This window comes from Pleurodeles waltl, chromosome 1_1, assembly GCF_031143425.1.
Source record: "Pleurodeles waltl isolate 20211129_DDA chromosome 1_1, aPleWal1.hap1.20221129, whole genome shotgun sequence".
Lineage (NCBI taxonomy): Eukaryota > Metazoa > Chordata > Amphibia > Caudata > Salamandridae > Pleurodeles > Pleurodeles waltl.
The window spans coordinates 874,722,066-874,740,182 of record NC_090436.1 but is presented as its reverse complement, the minus strand read 5'-3'; the positions used below and the strand labels follow the sequence as shown (position 1 = coordinate 874,740,182).

General features: G+C 41.1%; 1 long non-coding RNA gene across 2 annotated transcripts in view; it reads right to left on the bottom strand.

Annotated features, from left to right (window-relative positions):
• Window positions 1-1,195: 1,195 nt before the first annotated feature.
• Window positions 1,196-18,117, bottom strand: part of LOC138288440 (uncharacterized) — a 397,645-nt gene continuing 380,723 nt past the window's right edge. The window contains exon 4 of one of the 2 annotated variants that reach the window (XR_011202403.1): window positions 1,196-1,967. This is a non-coding gene — a long non-coding RNA (uncharacterized lncRNA). Of the gene's footprint in view, window positions 1,968-15,374; window positions 17,828-18,117 lie in introns of those variants that run through there. The other variant, XR_011202402.1, reaches the window with a different exon arrangement.

Sequence of the window (18,117 nt, the reverse complement as noted above, 5' to 3'; positions counted from 1 at the left end):
TGCAACATGCAGCACAGATGGTACATGCCAAACAAAGCCATGTATGTTTTGTTTACATGAAGCTACATAGGTGACTCTGATGGAAATCAATGTCACATTGGATTAAAGCATAAGTATTTTCTACTACTGTATGTTTTCCTACTTTATTTTTCTACTGTCATCCTGGATATCCATGTGTCTTGGCTGTCAAAAAATCCCTGCAAGTCACAAAGAACCCACAAATGACACAGAGTTGATTAGGGGAGCCTATCGATGTGCCTTGATTTCCATGATAACTATGAGTCCAGGCTGAGCCACGCAGGACGAGTTGGCGTGCTGTCATGGATATGCCTGAGATACGTGTGCCACCTGAGGTCTATGTTGATATGTGCATACCAACAGGTACCAGAGACTCATGTTGATCAACCACTATACCATGTTATAGTACAAACACATCTGCTGTATGAACCTGGGTCTGGACGGATATGTGTTTCATGGGCACAGTGCCATTATGCAATTTCTTTCTATACATATTTGCATCATCATTTTGTGTTGGCGACGACAGCTTAGCTAGCAATCAATGGGTCAGAGTTATTCCAAGGAAGGATCCATTTGTTTTGGCTGGCATCACCCTAAGTTGAAAAATTGAGAAGTAACTTGTACTTTGGTGTGGTTATGTATTCATGAAAGTTGTTAAGCTGTGCATTTACTGTCACATTCTGCCAATCTGACCTGGAAGGTATCAATACATGGGTTATTGGCTAGATTCCGGTTGCATTTAGTCCTAGCTTCTCTGAAAAGGTTACATGGTCAGATTCTTTGTGTTGTGTTCTAACTTTCATACGTAACATGTTGTCAGAGGAGTTAACTGATTGTTTGTATCTGTGTGCTACACAGGAACTTGGTATGTGACATCCATGCTTGGTCCATTTCTATAATCGCCTAGTGGTGCTGACATGGCAGCATTGGTAGGAGATGGATAATTTTGCACTGCCATGTTTGTTTGTTTATAAGTGATATGTGTGTTTTGATACGTTACAATGTTTTAAAATATTTGCCAGGACACATTGTTGTAGCATATGTTGACTCTATGGCTTGGACTGTGTTACCATGCACATACTAAGTGCCTCAACTGACAGCCATCAGACTATGAGTTCATTCTACTATCTTTCACAATTATGTGGTAGAACAAATAGGAAGCTGAACAACATACACATTGTATTTTGAGAATATTTACTTTCACCCAATTTTTGAGTGGTGTGTTGTCTTATGTTTTTACAATGCTACATAATACATTATACCGAGCTGTCCAGACTTTGGCACATTACAATATTTGTTTGTGGTCTGTATTCCCAATCAATCTGCATTTGCCACAGAACACTTCTTTTGGATTACAGGATGTAGTGTAATCCTGTTTGTTACACAGTTCTACAAACGTTTGTTGCATGACAATGACTAGCAGATAAGATTGGCTGTTTTTGTACTTTACACTTAGTTGGAATTAAGAATGTTTACACATTGGAAGTGGTACAAAAATACAGTTTTATCATCCTTTCATTAGTTACACATTGCATTTATACATGGCTTGATTTGTCGTAGGCCTCTGTGGATTTTTGTTTTATAAATTTCCTTTCTCTAGCATGTCCCAACACTTGAGGCCACATTTATATGTTGGCCCTCTTCTTCCCCTTCATCCTCATCAGGACCTTCCTTTTTCCACATTTGCCGCATTCCAAGAGACATTGGTCTGCATACAGATATTGTGCAAAATGCAGCAGACAAGGATGATTTTGCAGACCATAGGGGAGAGTAGAGCAATCTTCCCCCTGACAAATCTAGGCACCAGAAGTGACATTTGAGAATCCCAAAAGTCCATTCAACAATGGAACTGGTCCTGCTGACGGTATTATTGAAGTTGCGCTACGCTTCCATCTGGATATGTGCATAAGGGGTCATTACCCATGGCTGCAGACCATATTCTTGGTCAGCTGTAAAGACAGGAGGAGAACAATACGATGATGTTCATGATGTGTGCTATGCCCACAATCATTTACATACTGTTTTATGTCATAATGGACTTTTTCACACAGTACTGAAGGTGTACTGACATTGATTTACATACATGCGCTTTAAGTTTTAGTATGACTGATGCTGTAATACATATATAAATGTACTGGGCTTGGTGTTACGCTCACTATTTCTCTAACTTGTGAGTGCCAATGCAATGCCGATGGCATGTCTGCAACCTTATGGTCAGTTAGCAATTAAGCTGACTCTTATCACAATTCATAAATTTAAGCAGTTGAAGTTATGTTGGCATATCATGACCTCATACATGTTGGAAGGTTTATATTTTGACAGGTCCTGATGATACTTGTCACATATTTGGATGTGACAGTAGTACTTACTGTTGTACATTAGCTACAGCCATGGAGGGTTTGTAACTCAATGTCATTATGTTACATGATAGTCTACAGTGCACACTGTGTTGCACTTGAGAGATTTTATTGAGTTTGGCACTATGCAGTGCAACTATGAAACTCAAAACTACCCTGCCTCACTTATTGAAGACAGTGTTGGCAAGATTTTTCTACACAACAATGTATCATGTAGAAAAATCTTGCCAACACATTTGCCATCTGCACTGCCAGACAATGGACAGCATTGCACTGGCAAACAAAATATGGGCATTTTGAATGTGTGGCTCCCTGGTGTATGAGCTAAACCTTGTGTGAAAAATCCTACCTTGCTGCTCATTGGGAAGCCTTGGCATACTGTTTCACTCATGTTTTGCATCACAAAATGGAGCGGACACAGGATGGCAGGTGATTTAATATGACAATTGAGGTAATTTCCCAGGGTACACATGGGCTGGGTATGATCAATCATTTGTTCCTCGTTAAGTTTACCAGGTATTGGATACATGACATGCCTCATGACTATGGGATTTACTTGTGGACACACAGACATCATAGATGGAGGCCCTTCCTTGAACACAGTATTGTAACACAGCATTTTAGATGGTGTTGCAATACTGGGGATCTTTCCACCATTTTGAGGCAAACACAGAGCATAATTTCTAGGTTATTGCTACAGGGCAGCACAGGGTGTCACTTAGCTGCACTGCCCTGCATTAAATGGAAATTGCATAAATGTGTCATATTAATGACATATGGCACATTTTTTGTTTTTTCTGCATGCACGGCATCACAGATTGGTGGATAACAGGAACGCATGCTCCCTTGCATCATGGTGCAGGTATGCCTGGATTTTGGACTCACTTGTTTTCGTGCTGTAGGGAAACCTTCATACATATGGACAAACAAGGTAGGCTTATGACACTTTGTACATGTGCTGCAGAATGCAGCACACATATGAAGAGTAAGTAACAATACAAATTAAATTATGTTGTCCTTATTACGCCTCCCCTAGGGAGACCTATGTATATGGATATTGTGAAGATCACCATGTTGTTGCACATCTGTAAATGTATCAGATGCATCAGGTGTTGCATGGATAAACTCAACATGTTGCCCATGTGACACATCCTTGAAGCAGAGTAAGGTAATGCAACACTGCGCTACCTTGCCATTGTCCATTTGTATGAGACCATGCCAAGGCACAGGGGGTGACTTTGCATAGCCTCATGTATGATTGGAATACAGTGGCTCACCAGAGCATCATGGAAATGGACATCCCAGCAGCATAGGCTTTTTGTACATGAGGGCTATAGTGGTTTAAAGGTCTTGACATGTGTGAGCTATAGGATTATATTGCACATGTGTTACGTGTTAGTTTGCAGGTATGGGGCACACACCTGCTACATTTGCACTATCTACTCACACAACCAAATGATGCCTAAATTGAGCAACATGATTGACTGTAATGAGTTGAATCATGTGCTTGAGATGTACTTACCAACCAGTACTCCATTCCCATGAGCACTTCCAAGGTAGTTTGCTAGCACATTTATGAACAGCCCATCATGGTTTACTGTTCCTTGCATATTGATTGAATATGTGTGCTTCCAGTTTCTAAACAAGTGGGATGTAGCAGCAGGAGGCAGCATTTGCACATGGGTACAGTCCATTGCCCCCAACACATGTGGTACGCCAACAATGGAGTAGAAGCCCTGCTTGTTTTCCAGTTGTTTCTGCTGTGTGTTGGGAAACATAAGGTACTGAGGTTTGAGGTTTGAGGCTTATGATGGTATCAAGGATTGAGAGGAGGAATGCAGAAAATGATGACTGGAAGATTCCTGCCACCCTGGCTGTGGTGGTTTGGAATGAGTCAGACCCCAGCATGTACAATAAAGCCATCAATTTAGCCTGCAGAGGGATGTTGGTAGACCTCTGTGATATTGTTTGCAGCGTTGATGCAATCTAGTGTAGGAGCTGGACAATGGATTGCCTCCTGAGCCGATAGTAGGTTATGACCTCCTCCTCCCTAAAGTCAATGAGGGTAGTCCTCTGTCAGTGTATCCACTCCCTTCTTCTGTGCTGACTCTATGGTGGTGGTAGTGGTGGTGGCCATCTTCTTCTTGGTGCTCCTAGCTGGAGTATTAGTAGCTCCATAGCGTAGCTTAGCTTGCCAGATGGTTTTGTGTATGTTCTGCTTATGTAGCACTGCCAATGCGTAATTTTTATGCCTGGGTTGCTAATTCACAGGATTCTTTAATGTATTTCAGAACCAGCACTTCAGTTGCCAGCAAAGCATCACTTTCCCAAAATCTTGTAAATATGGTTGTGTCAGTTTTGCATAGCCAGTTAAGTGTGAATTCCTAACTTGCATATGGTTAATGTAACCCGACGCAACTGCTAGTTGTGCAAGTAAAAACTGGTGCAGGATAGGAAAAGGTGATGCATTTCATCAAATGCATCACCTTGTATGTATGGAACAGCGAACCCGCCATCCCTGCGTCCAAAAAAAAAATTACACAGCAATGGCACAAGCTCCTTGTAAATATGGGCCTTAGTTTGTTGCTCCAGTGCTCCTCCTGTATGATTGTTTTCCCCAAATTATTCTTATTTACTCAAACTGGCATACTTGCATAATTTTGGTCATTTCACACCACAAGAGTAATGCAAATTAGTGACGTGACAGAAAACAAAAACTATAACTTTCAGTGTTCATTAGACAGGGCTGAAAACACTGGGGCCAATTCACAAAAGCATTTATGAGTATTGGAATTAGTACTACAGTAGTAAACTTTTATGTGTTGTTGCATGCCTTTGTGAATTGAACTGAAATGCCCAATTTCCTGTCACTAAAAGTACAAACAGGGCACAGTGCTTTAATTATATACGACTATTCCCTTAACGTTCCAATTTTATTCTCATTTTAGGTGTGTAAGAGCATGTTAAGAATGCAGGGAGTGTTTTATTTTACATACTCCAATTTACCTTTGTGAAAATACCTGACTGTGCCCTGTATACAACGAACAAGGAGTCAAAGCAATAAACTGCATAATGACAGAATATGCTAACTGCTAATGTCGGTATCCCAACGTAAACTGTGAGTTAATACACAGGGAGATACCGGTTTCTCATTTTCATCTTTTTCAAACTACTTATGAAGTCTGTAACATGCCCAAACCCTCTCTGTTTTAACGGTGGCTATCCATTTGTGCAACAGGGTAGAATTGTGAGATGTTTGTCAAATAGCATGAAAAGCAGCCATTTCCCAAAGTTACCTAGTACCCACAATGTGTTAAATATTAACCATATCTGCTTATACATCTACCGGTATCTGCCAGTTCCAAAACTTTACCAAACCAAAATATCATACCAATTTTGCCTCAAGGCCTTTTGTTATCTATTCTGCATGATTCTCAACAATTACTATTTTATCTTATCAAACCCTTTATTTCAGCTACAAAGGTAACCCTATAAGCACAACTCATAAATATCAAATAAGTACTCAAAGCATTCTATTTTTCAGAGCGCATTGGACAATATGTATTAATAAAAGCAACAAATATAGGAAGTAACATAATCACTTTAAAATAGATTTCTATTGAATGCCAAAACAATTCGTGATCCTCAGACTAATCCCTTGGAGAAAGGAATGCAATCACACAAAGTCAAAATTTGACACGTACATTACAAAACAAACGGGGGAATCCAGTAGATTCATCAGAAAATCCTGACCCAATTTGAACGTCTATCAGAGAGGTCATACACCGATAAAATGCTTATAAGTAAAATACCATCAATATCCTTTTTGCAACAGCACATTTTTGAAAAGAGTAGATGTTGGCACAAAGAGACGGAAAGTTTAGCTGTTGAAAGTACGCCAGGGCATCACTACATTTTATAATTCCACTCTTCCTTAATATAGGAATTAAAAACCTTTTGGAAAAAGCATTATAAAAATGACAAAATGAAGTAAAATGGAGCAAGCTCTAAAGGGGTGGGGGGGAGACTCGTCCCATGGACCTACTAAAAGTTTAAAGGGTTCGAACTGGCCAAGGGGAAAACGGAGGTGCCACCTCACAAAACCAAGGCCCATATTTATACTTTTTTAGTGCCGCATTTGCGTCGTTTTTTGACGCAATATCGGCGCAAACTTACAAAATACCATGGTACAATGGTAAACTTACAAAATACCATTGTATTTTGTAAGTTTGCGTCGATTTTGCGTCAAAATACGCCGCAAATGCGGCGCTAAAAAAGTATAAATATGGGCCCAAGTTTAAATCTGTTTTAAAAGCAGTCTGTCCCAGGAACTAACCACACATTCTAGGTACAGCTCCATTGCTAGTGTGGTTTGGAGCTTCACGTAGCTCCTGACAAAAACTTTTACAATGTCAATTTCCTCCCCTATTTTGTATCTCAAGGACTTAAAGGTCTTCTTGACCCACCTAAGATCTGAATTGGACATAACCGAAGGGCTAGAAAAGACGTTCAGCCTCCTCAAGTTGGACAATTCTGTCTTATATATAATGAAACCAGGGGATTTTTAGGACTCTTTCATTTGATTAGCAGTCAAGGATCATCTCACTATTTGAACCAGTTTACGGGTTTGCCCAGAAGGCACACCACAAGACAAGGGAGGGCAGTTTAATAGTATCCTCCACATACTCAATACCAAGCTCTTGATGTACAATATAGGTTGAACAAGTAGAGGGAACACCCAACAAGTGCCTCAGCACCCTGGTCTCTTCACCCTGGAGGGAGTTGGTGTTCGACTTAACCCATAAGCCAGCCCCATACATAAGAATGGGAAGGCATTTGCTTCTATACACCTCCAGTAGTGGGGCACTGGTTTACTTCCAATGTGAGCAGCTATATTGTAGATGTACCCAGCCACACTCACAAATCTGTGAGAGACTTTAATTTTACATGGTGCCCAATTCATCTTGGCATCGAAGACCAGACCCCAGTAGGAAAAATCGTGGGTAGAAGCAAAGGGGTGTACTTGTAAATAAACACTTCTCATCTTACAGTGTTTGGCACCACAGGCCCTGGTGAATGTTTTAGTCTGATAGGTGGCAAGACCAAGCAACCCCATTAAGCTGACAAAATCCTGGAACAAGGAGCTTAGCCTGTTTAAGGTTCTTGCAAGTAAAATGGTGTCATCTGCGCAAAGTAATACAGGAGCCATTTTCTTACCAATAAAAGTGACTTTCCGAGGTTTCCCAGTAAGAGCCGAGTCTAGGCCACTTATACTTAAGGGAAATAAAACTGGAGCCAAGATACAACACTGGTGTACCCCCTCTCCAATTTAAAGTTGTTGGTGCACTCACCTGAGGCACCAAACCTTACAGTTGCTGAAAGGTCATAATGTAGGGAACATAAAAAATCAACTAGGCCTCCATCCACCCCCAGGTTCATCAAAGTTTCCCACATCATGGATCTGATCACAAGGTCGAAAGCGCAAGACAGGTCCATGAAGGCCAGGCAGATGGGGCCCTGCTTTATGATGGTATCCTTGCTGATAAAAAAAGTGTAGACTCAGACATTGCTCCGCCGTTTCCAGCCCCTCCAGGAAACCGTACTGAACTTCTGAGAGTGTGCCCGACTTCCTGATCCAGGACAAAAGAGGCTCCAGCACAATCCACTCAACAATCTTCACAGCAAATCCAACAGGGAAATCGGCTGATAACAACCAGGGGATTGGGATCACCCTTTTTAGCGATAGGAACAATGGTGGCAGTATGCCAAAAGTCTGGGTGACCCATCTTGACAAAGGCATTGTAGCAATTATACTGCAGAGGTGCCCAAAAGTCAGGGAGGGATTTGTACAGGTCTCCAGGGACCCCATCTGTCCCAGGGGCCTTATTAGGTGGAGACCTAATAATGACCTCCCAAATGTCTTCTATGGTAAATTCTATTGATAAGGATGAAACCACCTCAATCTCAATGTTTTCTGTGTGGCAACTAAAGCCATATAATACACTAAAATGGTTAACTCAAGTCTCAGGGCTAAATGAGGTGATGACAGAATTATTAATGGCCCCCATGGAACTGATGTAGTTCACCACCACCTAAAAAGCCCAGGGATGTGTCTGCCTACATGACAACGTTAACGTCCCCCAGTTGGTCAATTGAATCTCCTTCTTCCTGTGGCTTAGAGCAGCCTTATATACTGCTCTGCATTGTTGGACCTTGTAACTAAACTGTGGCGTCTCCTTTAGAGTCTTGTGTAAATCATCAGTGGTCTTTCTACAGGATGGGTCAAACCATTTTATGTAGTGATTGGCAGAGCTAATTGGCTTCATTAGTAGTTTACAAACTATTGTGCCCAGTTGGACAAATTGGTTGTCTACAACCCAAGGGTCACCAGGGGGAGTAAGGCAGTTAAACAGCATATGAAGGTGATTGACAGGCAGCTCTGACATAAGGGCTGTTAGTTCACCATTTCTCCAGGCCAGGCGAAGCCTTTGTGTCTTGACTGTTAGAGAACCCGTGGCTGCCCCTTTCACTCTTCTTGTCCCCTTATTAATACTTAGACGAAGCCGTTGGGGATTGTGGTCACTAAATATACTCTTCTTCATTCCACCCTTAAACACTGAGCCTAACAAGACTCTAGATGCAAAAAGAGTCAACAACAGAGCCATATCACCCCCCTGAAAAAAGAGGCATTTGTATAGTAAAGAGGGTCCAGACACTCACAGGTGTTAATGAGATCAAAAGTCAATGATCGGAGAAGGCGCTTTAGCTCTCTGCCCAATAGGTGGGCATACACGCTCTGAACGTTCTAAATCAAGCATGGTAGAAACGTTGGACTCCTGTGTAGACACCAGTTTAGTACTAAAATCACCACCAGCAATGATTTGGAATCCTGTGTGTGTAAATAGGCAAATTTAGTATCCAGGCCTAGAATAAACTCTCCAAGTCCCCCAGAGGTGCAAAGCAATTCTGCACCTGGATGCTAACCTAAAAGGTTGTAGTGGAACTGTGTAAAAACTAGGGGGACCCTCCCAATTTTATGGATGATTAGCCATAACTCTGTAGAAATAGACTAGAGGCAAGATCTTGATAAAATTAGCCCTGTATAGACCTTGGGCAGAGGCCCTAATCAAATTCCCAACTATGATCTAGTTCCTAAATGTGACAATATCACTGTCTCCGATGAATTCTTTAGACATTGTCCTCACCCTTCACACCTTCCTAGCTATACGCACTTCATTATACAGCTTGCCCTGATATCTCAAGATCCCATGGATCCAGTTAATTGATTTGTGAATTAAGCCTACTGTGCATTCAACAGTCCTTGGGTGTAAAATTGGCACATTGGCAAGGACAATCACAAAAGGGATGGCCTCCAGTGGAAGATTGCACCTAGAGGAAGGGCCAGGATTGGATCCCAGATGACTAGGGAGAACAGGAGCACTTCAAGGCATCCTAGGTATCCCAGAGGCTTTGCTTGAGACCTCGTAGCTTTGAGGTGGGCATACATCTGCTGTACCTTTCTCACCAATGCTTCCTGCTAAGCTAGAGTTCAGGGTCCTCTTCCCTTCAATTGGAAGATTAGTCTCTAACACCGGACCAGCGACAGTACATCGAGTTATTGTGGAATCTGTTTTAACTGGTTCCGGGACCTACCTCAAATCCAAACCATTTGGTTCCCTTGAGCCATATAGAATACCATTTCAGGATATAAAGGGTCTTAGGTATACATGGTGCAAATTGACCACATGCCCCAATGTCTAATATCACACATGTTTTCACTAAAACAAAACACCAAACATTGGTCAGAAAATCGCACAGCTCATTTATGGATACAAGGGTCTCTCCTCTCTCGACATGGATATTTTGGTATGCAAACACATAGAATTGACTCTAAGTGGGTAAACAAGTCTTACAGCTTGGAGTCTAACAGTGCCTCAATCTCTTATCCAAATTGGGCCCACATGCCATCAAGTGCCTCCTTCATTGGAACAAAGATGTTGAATGTCGCTGACAACTACAGAGTGAGTTTGATAGCCACACGCTTCTAGTAATACTGGTAGACTTAGCAAACTTGGCTGATTTGGCAATCCATGACACAAAAGAAGGTCAGCTTCAGTAGGAACATCAGGTACCTTGAGTCTCAGTGGGACTTAGATTGTGGAAGAAAAAGTGCACATTGCTTGTCCTTGGCCTACCATTGTTATAATTTATTCTCTGCACTAGCATGTGCCTTTCGGACCTGGATTAGTGGGACGGTGTGGGCTAGCTACCATCTTTTTGTAACCTCCCACTGCAACAGATTAATAATGGGTGTACCAGATCTATCCTGCCAAGCGTGGGATATGTTGATGTTTGAAATACAGAGGAGCTGATAACTTCAGGAATAGAGTTAGTGTATCAATGTTTGGATGGGTAAATGGAATTAGGTAAAAAGGTGTCCCACCAAAGTATTGTGTCAAGGATTATGAGGCACAAAAATTGTCTCTTAAATATCATAATGTCAAATATGTTGTGGTACAGAATCTCACAGGTAAGAATATTTTTTACTGTTGTTTAAAATTGTTGTTAAAAACATTGTGGTATATCTTCAAAATGTATATTGTTTTCAAATGTTTTCATTGTGTTTTTTCAATATCTATGTTTCGTATATTTCGTAAACAGTTTTTTTATGTAGAATCGAGAATCAGGTTTGTAGGGGAATAAGGTGGGGAGTAAATACATTCTTTGAAAAGTTTGAGTTAAAAAATATAAAAAATCATATATTTGATTTGATGTTTATTCATTGAATAAATGTATAAATCCTAACATTTTTATTTAATAGTATATAATTGATTTTGAATTGTATTAAAATGTTGTTTTAATATGTATGTATGTTGTTTACATTTCAATAAGTATGCTTTTAAGAATGTAGTTTCTTAAAAATATTTTGTTTTCTTTTCATTTGAATTTTAAAAAGTGTAATTTATTTTATGAATTTATATACAATTTTGAATAAAAAATTAGGTTTGTGTCTAGAATTTATTTTCACGTGTATGTTGCATTTTCTATTACATTATTTAGAATAGTTGATCCTATGTTAATCATTCAATTAGCAAGAGAGTGCAAAAGACAACAGCAAATAGAGGAATTAAAACAAAACCAACCCTTTGCAGTGTACCAGTCCATAGACATAGGTGGTGGGTAGAGGGGGACATTAGTATTAGGGAGGAGAGCAAGTGTGGTGGATTCTCAATCAGTTTCCAAGTTTTCCCATACTTCCAGATAAAGCGAAGGAGAAGGTAAGAGGGCTGTCTCAGATTCTGGGTTTTACTTGATGTGTGAAGGCTCATGGGTGGGTGGTAGTGTTGTAGTGCATTACTCTGTAGCCTCAAGAAGGGGGATCAAGTAGATTCAAACATGCCAACCTTGTCCTGAAATCAGTAGACAGTTTTTTAATAGAAGGTCACTTTGTACATTTCAGCTAACCATTCGTCTTGTGGGGGTATGTGAGGTGCATGCTAGTGGTGTAGGATACAAAGTTTAGCCATAGTCAGTGCTGTTGTCATAAGTCGCCGGTCATGTATCGTAAGGCAGATCACTGGTATCCTGTAGTAAAATAAAGGTTTTTGGGAGCTGAAGGGTGAGTTCAAGGATGAGGCTGAGAGTATCGTCTATATGGGTCCAGTGGTGGGAGATGTTAAGGGAAGTCACATATGATGTGAATTATGTTGCAGTCTCATTGTGTGCACCACCAGCAATGCATATTGTGGCTGAGGCTATACACCAAAAGTTTCTAGGGGGTCCCGTACTAGTTTTGTATTGTCTTGAAGAGGCAGAATTTCATTCTAGCCTTCAGTGTTTCCTTGTCAAGGTCAGCTATTACTCCATTCCAGTCATCATCCATGTGTTGCTTTTGTAGGGTATTTTGTCGGCATATTCAGAGGAGGGACAACAGGGCACTGGAATGGTGATGTTGGACTAGTAGGATGCAAATTCCGGACATGACTCCTTTATATGTGCCCCACGTGCCAGGTGTTTTTGTATGACAGAATTAAGGATGGTCCAGGGTACTGTAGAGACAGTCTTGGCCTTGTGAATAGTAAAATGAATGTGATGGAAGCACTAGAAACTCTATCTGGAGAGAGACAAAGGATTTCAACTCCCCATCTTACATAAAGTTATCCACTGTCTATATTCTTTTTTCTTCCCTCTCTGCCTGCATCAGTGGACAACCGCCCATCAGGATGCTGCATTGTTCTATAAGGGGGCCTTGAGATGCAGTTGTGTGGGACTGTATGTGATTTTTTGAGAGTGGTTGCACACCCTTACCATTGTTTGCACAATGGGATTGGGTGTCACTGAGGAAGGCGTTTTGTGGTGGTAAAGAATATCTGGGCCTTGGCTGCTACAGGTCATAGTGCATTCCAACCAGACCCAAAGTGGGGCACCTGGGAGTTTTGCGACTGTCTATGACAGCTGCGCCCAGTGCAGGGCATGATAGTGAAGTTCTATGTAGGGCACCCATAGTCCGCCACATTTCCTATGCACCATCAATTTAGAGAAGAACAGTTGCGGTCTCATATTTCCCCACATGAAGGAGTTAATATCTTTATATATTGCCCAGAGTGGGGAGGGTCTGGACAGGGAGGAGTAGCATCCCTCAGGGAAAGGTCCAGTGGGGGTCTACTACCATTTCAACTGCTTGTGTTCTTCCCGGGAGGAAGAGGTCTAGACAGTTCCTTTTCAATTATTCAGTGTTGGTTTTAATGATAAGGTGCTCCAGATTATCAGGGACTATGCCCTCTATGGCCCTATTGATGAGAACACTGAGGTACTAGAGCTGTGGTTGCTTCCACTGGAATGGGGACCCAGCTATGGTTACTTTTGTAGTGATACGGGACATGGCTAGTGCTTTGCTTTTGTCCTAGTTGATTCTGTAACATGATATGTTAGAAAAGAACATGATGAGTGACATTAAGGCTGATAGAGATCAGTCAAGATCCATGACCATGAACAGAATGTCATCTGCAAATAAGAGTATCTTTGCAATATCAGCCACAGTCGACATGCCCATTATCTGGGTGGACTGGCAGATAGCTGCCACCAGGGGTTCCATAGCCAGGAGGAACAGTAGTAGTCAAAAGGGGCAGCCCTGCCTTGTTCCCCTGCAGATCATTAGAGCTTCTGACAGGAACCTTCCACAGTTAACCGAGCTGTGGGGTCAGTGTAGAGCCAGCTGATTTTTAAACAGGTGTTTTACTCCAAGCCCAGATGGCGTAGATCTCTGAACAGATATACCCTCTCTATCCGGTCAAATGTCTTCCCGGCATCGAGCGAGACAGCAATTGTGGCCCTCAGTGGTTTTTCACAATCCATAGCAGATGGACTAGAGTATGGAATTGGTTTTGCAAAGATCTTCCTGTGACAGTGTCAGATACAAGGCACAGCATAGCCCATTTGACGATGGTCATAAAAATACTTGCTATAATGTTTGTGTCAATATTTAATAGGGAAATTGGATGGTAACTGCCACAAAGTAGGGGGTCTTTACCCAGTTTTAGAAGAACTGGTAATCATCGCAACATTGGTCACAAAGAAGAGAGATCCAAATTGCTGTTCTTCCTGGAAAGCAGCATGCAATAGGTCTATCTAGTTATCCTTTTTCCAACAACAGAAGTTGCTTAAAAATCCATCCTCTACTGGAGCTTTGTTGTATGGAAAATTGGAGATAGCCAGAGCCACTTCCCCTTTGGCAATCTGTTCCTCCAGGAGGACTCTGCCATCATCATTGACACTGGGGAGTCTAAGACTGGCGAAGAAAGCCTCTGTCCAGTCCTCAGTGTCGGGAAGGTCAGAACTGTATAGGATGGTGTAGAGCAGAGGTCTTCAAACTGGGGGGCGGGCCCCCCTAGGGGGGCCTGAAGTGATCCCAGGGGGGGCCCCAGACTCTGGCCAAAATAAATATTATACAGATAACAGGCCTTTGTTTTAAGCAGAAGCATGTTATTGTAGTTTTTTAAAAGGCAACAGTACTTAACTGCAATGTTTAAATAGGTTTAGACATATTTAAACATTGCCATGTTTATAAAATAATTGTGAAAAATTCTGAGGGGGGCCCAATGATGTTTATTTTTCAACTGGGGGGCGCGGCATTAAAAAGTTTGGAGACCTCTGGTGTAGAGGGTTCTGAGGATGTTGTCATTGCCTTGTAAATCTCATATTAAATGGCTAGTGCTTTCTTTGATAGATGGGATAGCTGTTACGGCTTCCTGTTTTCAAAGCTGTGCCTCCAGTAGTCTTCCTGACTTGTCTCCATGCTCACAATGGTGGACTTTGAGTTTATTGAAAGCAACTTCTGCCTTAGATGTATAGAATGAGTTAAGTTCCGTTTTGGCTTTCTCTAAGGTGCATCTTGTCACCATTGTGGGCTTCAGTATGTATGCTCTGGAGTTTGTTTCAACACCCTTTTCTAGGGAGAGCAGTCACTGTGTTCATTTTTGTATTCACAATAAAATTTAAATAAGTTACAAATAATTTGTGATGCAATTTACTAGCATCTGAATTGAATTCCAGAATTACATCCAAAAATACTTTGCAGACAGAACAAGTCAGGACTGCAGCTCTGATTGTTCAAACTAATTGTATTTCACACATAAATAAATACTCAAAAGGTAACAAAAGTAAATCCAAACATAATAGAAGTTATAGACAAGAGGAGTTTCCAGTACATCAACAATGCCAGGTATGATTTACAATGTTTTCCAGCGTATGCCAATATACCAAATACCCACTTTTTGAATTTATTACACATTGAATGGGAAATTCACACAACAGAAGATCATTGTTCCAAAAGGATTCCACAGAAAGATGAGTAGCGCATAGATGTGTTAGTCTCTATGGCCCATATTTATACTTTTTTTAGCACCGCAATTGCGTCATTTTTTGACGCAAAAGTGGTGCAAACTTACAAAATACAATTGTATTTTGTAAGTTTGCACCACATTTGTGTCAAAAAGTGGTGCAAATGTGGTGCTAATAAAGTATAAATATGGGCCTAAGTATCTTCGTCCATGAGACCATCATCAGGGCAAGGTTGTTAAAAAAAAAAAACTTCTCCACTATACTGAAGTGGGAAAATGTTTAAATCGTGATGTGAAAAGCCTTTTCTGATTTTGGAAAGTTTCAAATGAAACTTGTATTAATAATGGTGTTTGATATATAAGTTGCAGGTTTCCCATCCAACATTCACTTGAAATCAATAAGAGTTCAATGGATTTTGGCTAAATGTCTGTGTGGGTGTTTGGAGAAGGAGTATGTCAGGTGTGTCAGTGAATTTGCTGCTAAAGATAGTACTGCCTACCTACTCTCTCTTGAGTTTTGCAGCTTCCTTAGGGGAGAGTTGGGTCTCTTGAATGAGGGAGATGTTTGTTCATTGTTAATGCAAGACAGGTCAGTATCTTTTCGAGTTTCATGTAGCTGGTCAGCACATTTACATTAAGTGACAGGGGAGGGTTGCACTCAGGAAGGAACTAAGTGATAGAAACTAGGGATCAGGCTGTCCTAGGGTTATATGTCTGCACTAAGGTCTTGAAATGTGGTTTGGTATGGGTCTCGGTGGGAGAAGTAAAGGTGGGGATATGAAGGACGGGATTGTGGGTAGTGGAAAGCGAGGGCCCCTTGGGGCTGGGGACAAGTGGTAGAATGGAGATGCCGTGTCAGATCAGGGCACTATGCATGTAGGAAGCAGAGTAGGTGAATGCTGCATTCTTCATTGTCTACAGCGGGTCTAAACTTTCCCTCTAGTGTACACCTATACTGGGGTGTTGGCAGGTGCTGAAGAGAAATGATCTGTGATTGACTCAGTCAGCAAGCATGGGGGCATAGAGAGAGTCCTTTCAGGTAATGAGATGAGGAAGCACAAGTATATCATAAGCGCAGAGCAAGGTAGACCGGGGGAGGAGTCTGGGAGGTGCCTGGATGTGGACATGTATCCACAGTGGTCTGCAGGGTTGACAGTGAGGTCATACTGGGAGGGTTGGAGGTGTCGGAAGGAAGGTGAGGGCAAGTGTGAATGTGGGGAGGCCTCATAAGGAACAGCTGTCCAGGAATGGAACACATTGCCATAGTTCCACAAGGTGGGACAGGAGGTAATGTCACAAAGTAGTGGCAGCTGCACAACAGAACCGTAGATTGGAGGGGATGACGGGGAGGAGGCCATGAGGGGGGTAGGATGTTATATGTGTTGAGAGGTCTTGGGGGCAGTCTGTGCGAGCTCAATAAACTGTGATGATGAAGGGTTGAGGCCTGGGAGGGAGGGGCCATGTAGGAAGATCTGGTCAGTCCCTGAAAGTGCTGAGAAGGATTGTGCTGAAGTGAAGCATCATAAACATTCTAAATATGTTTACCAGTTTAAACAGTTGAAACATTTGAAACATTTCAAAATCTGGTGAGCAGACAAGGCAATACAGATCACCCTGATAGTCAAGGTAATATCAGTATCACAATTAGGGAAGACGACAGAAAGTAAAATGTTGATCTTTAGAGAAGTGCACAGCTTGTCCCTGGTGTGGTGCACCCCAGGAGATTAGGGAAGGTAATGATTCAGTTTTTTTTATTTTTGTTTTTAATTAAAATGCATTGATGCGTTAAATTAAATCTATTTTATACTGTTTTACATTTTAAAAATATTTTTTTTGTCAATTTTTTAAGCCAATGGAAGTCAAATAAATTGTTCTAAAGATTAATTTTTGTTAAAATGTGAATTACAAGTTAGTGGGAATAATTAATTATAAACCCTCATAGTCAAACACTTTCCCCAATATGGTTAATTTTTGAGCGCGAATAGTAAATCTGACTTTACCCCCTCCATAGTGGATTAGTGTAGAGTTTGGAATAATAAATACTCCCCCCCAAGTCTATCACATTCCAAAACATGTCTACCTTGCAGTGGGAATACTGTGTGCAATATCCAAACAGTTGTAGCATTTGGTTGCTTTTTATTTTATACCCTATAAAGTTATAGCAATTTATAGAATTCATATTTTTCTCTTTAATATTTTTTTGATTCTAATTATATTTTTTATTAGCAACATTTTTAATACATCTTTTTATGTATATCACTTTTGTACTTTAATATAATCAATATTGGTTTTCTTGATGTAGTGTCATGCAACCAGTAAAGCTTTAGAGAGATAAACACAGCATTCAGCAAGTCCAGGAAGCAAGATGACAGATAAATTAACCTAATCTGCCTGTAGCACCCAGCAGATTTCCAAGTTAGGTATAGGTATCTGGGATGATGCTCCAAATGGCAAGGATATACACAGTTCAAAAATATTCATAATAAATGTTAAGAAAAATGACATTGTAAACAGAAGACACAAACTGCATTCTTCTAGCATTGTTCTTCTTGGGAACAGTCTGTGCCACAGAGGAGAGCCTTGGTAGTCCCCCTTCTTTGCAGAGGAGAAGGTCTGTAGATTGAGAAAAGAAAATGACAATACTTGAAAGCCATGGTAAACATTGTGCATGAAGAGGAGTCAGAATGCAGAGCATTAGCTAGCATACAATTAACTAAAGGCCAATCTAGTACCACTGATTTCAGATAACAAGCTTCGAGTACTCTGAATGCCTGATCACCCAAACCATAAAAAAGTTTAGCTGTGCCCTTCATTATCATACCCACCACATGTTCACAACCACTTAGGATTCACAACTCGGGCCACCAGCTTGCATTTTTATAAATGTCACTCCTTTCCATTTC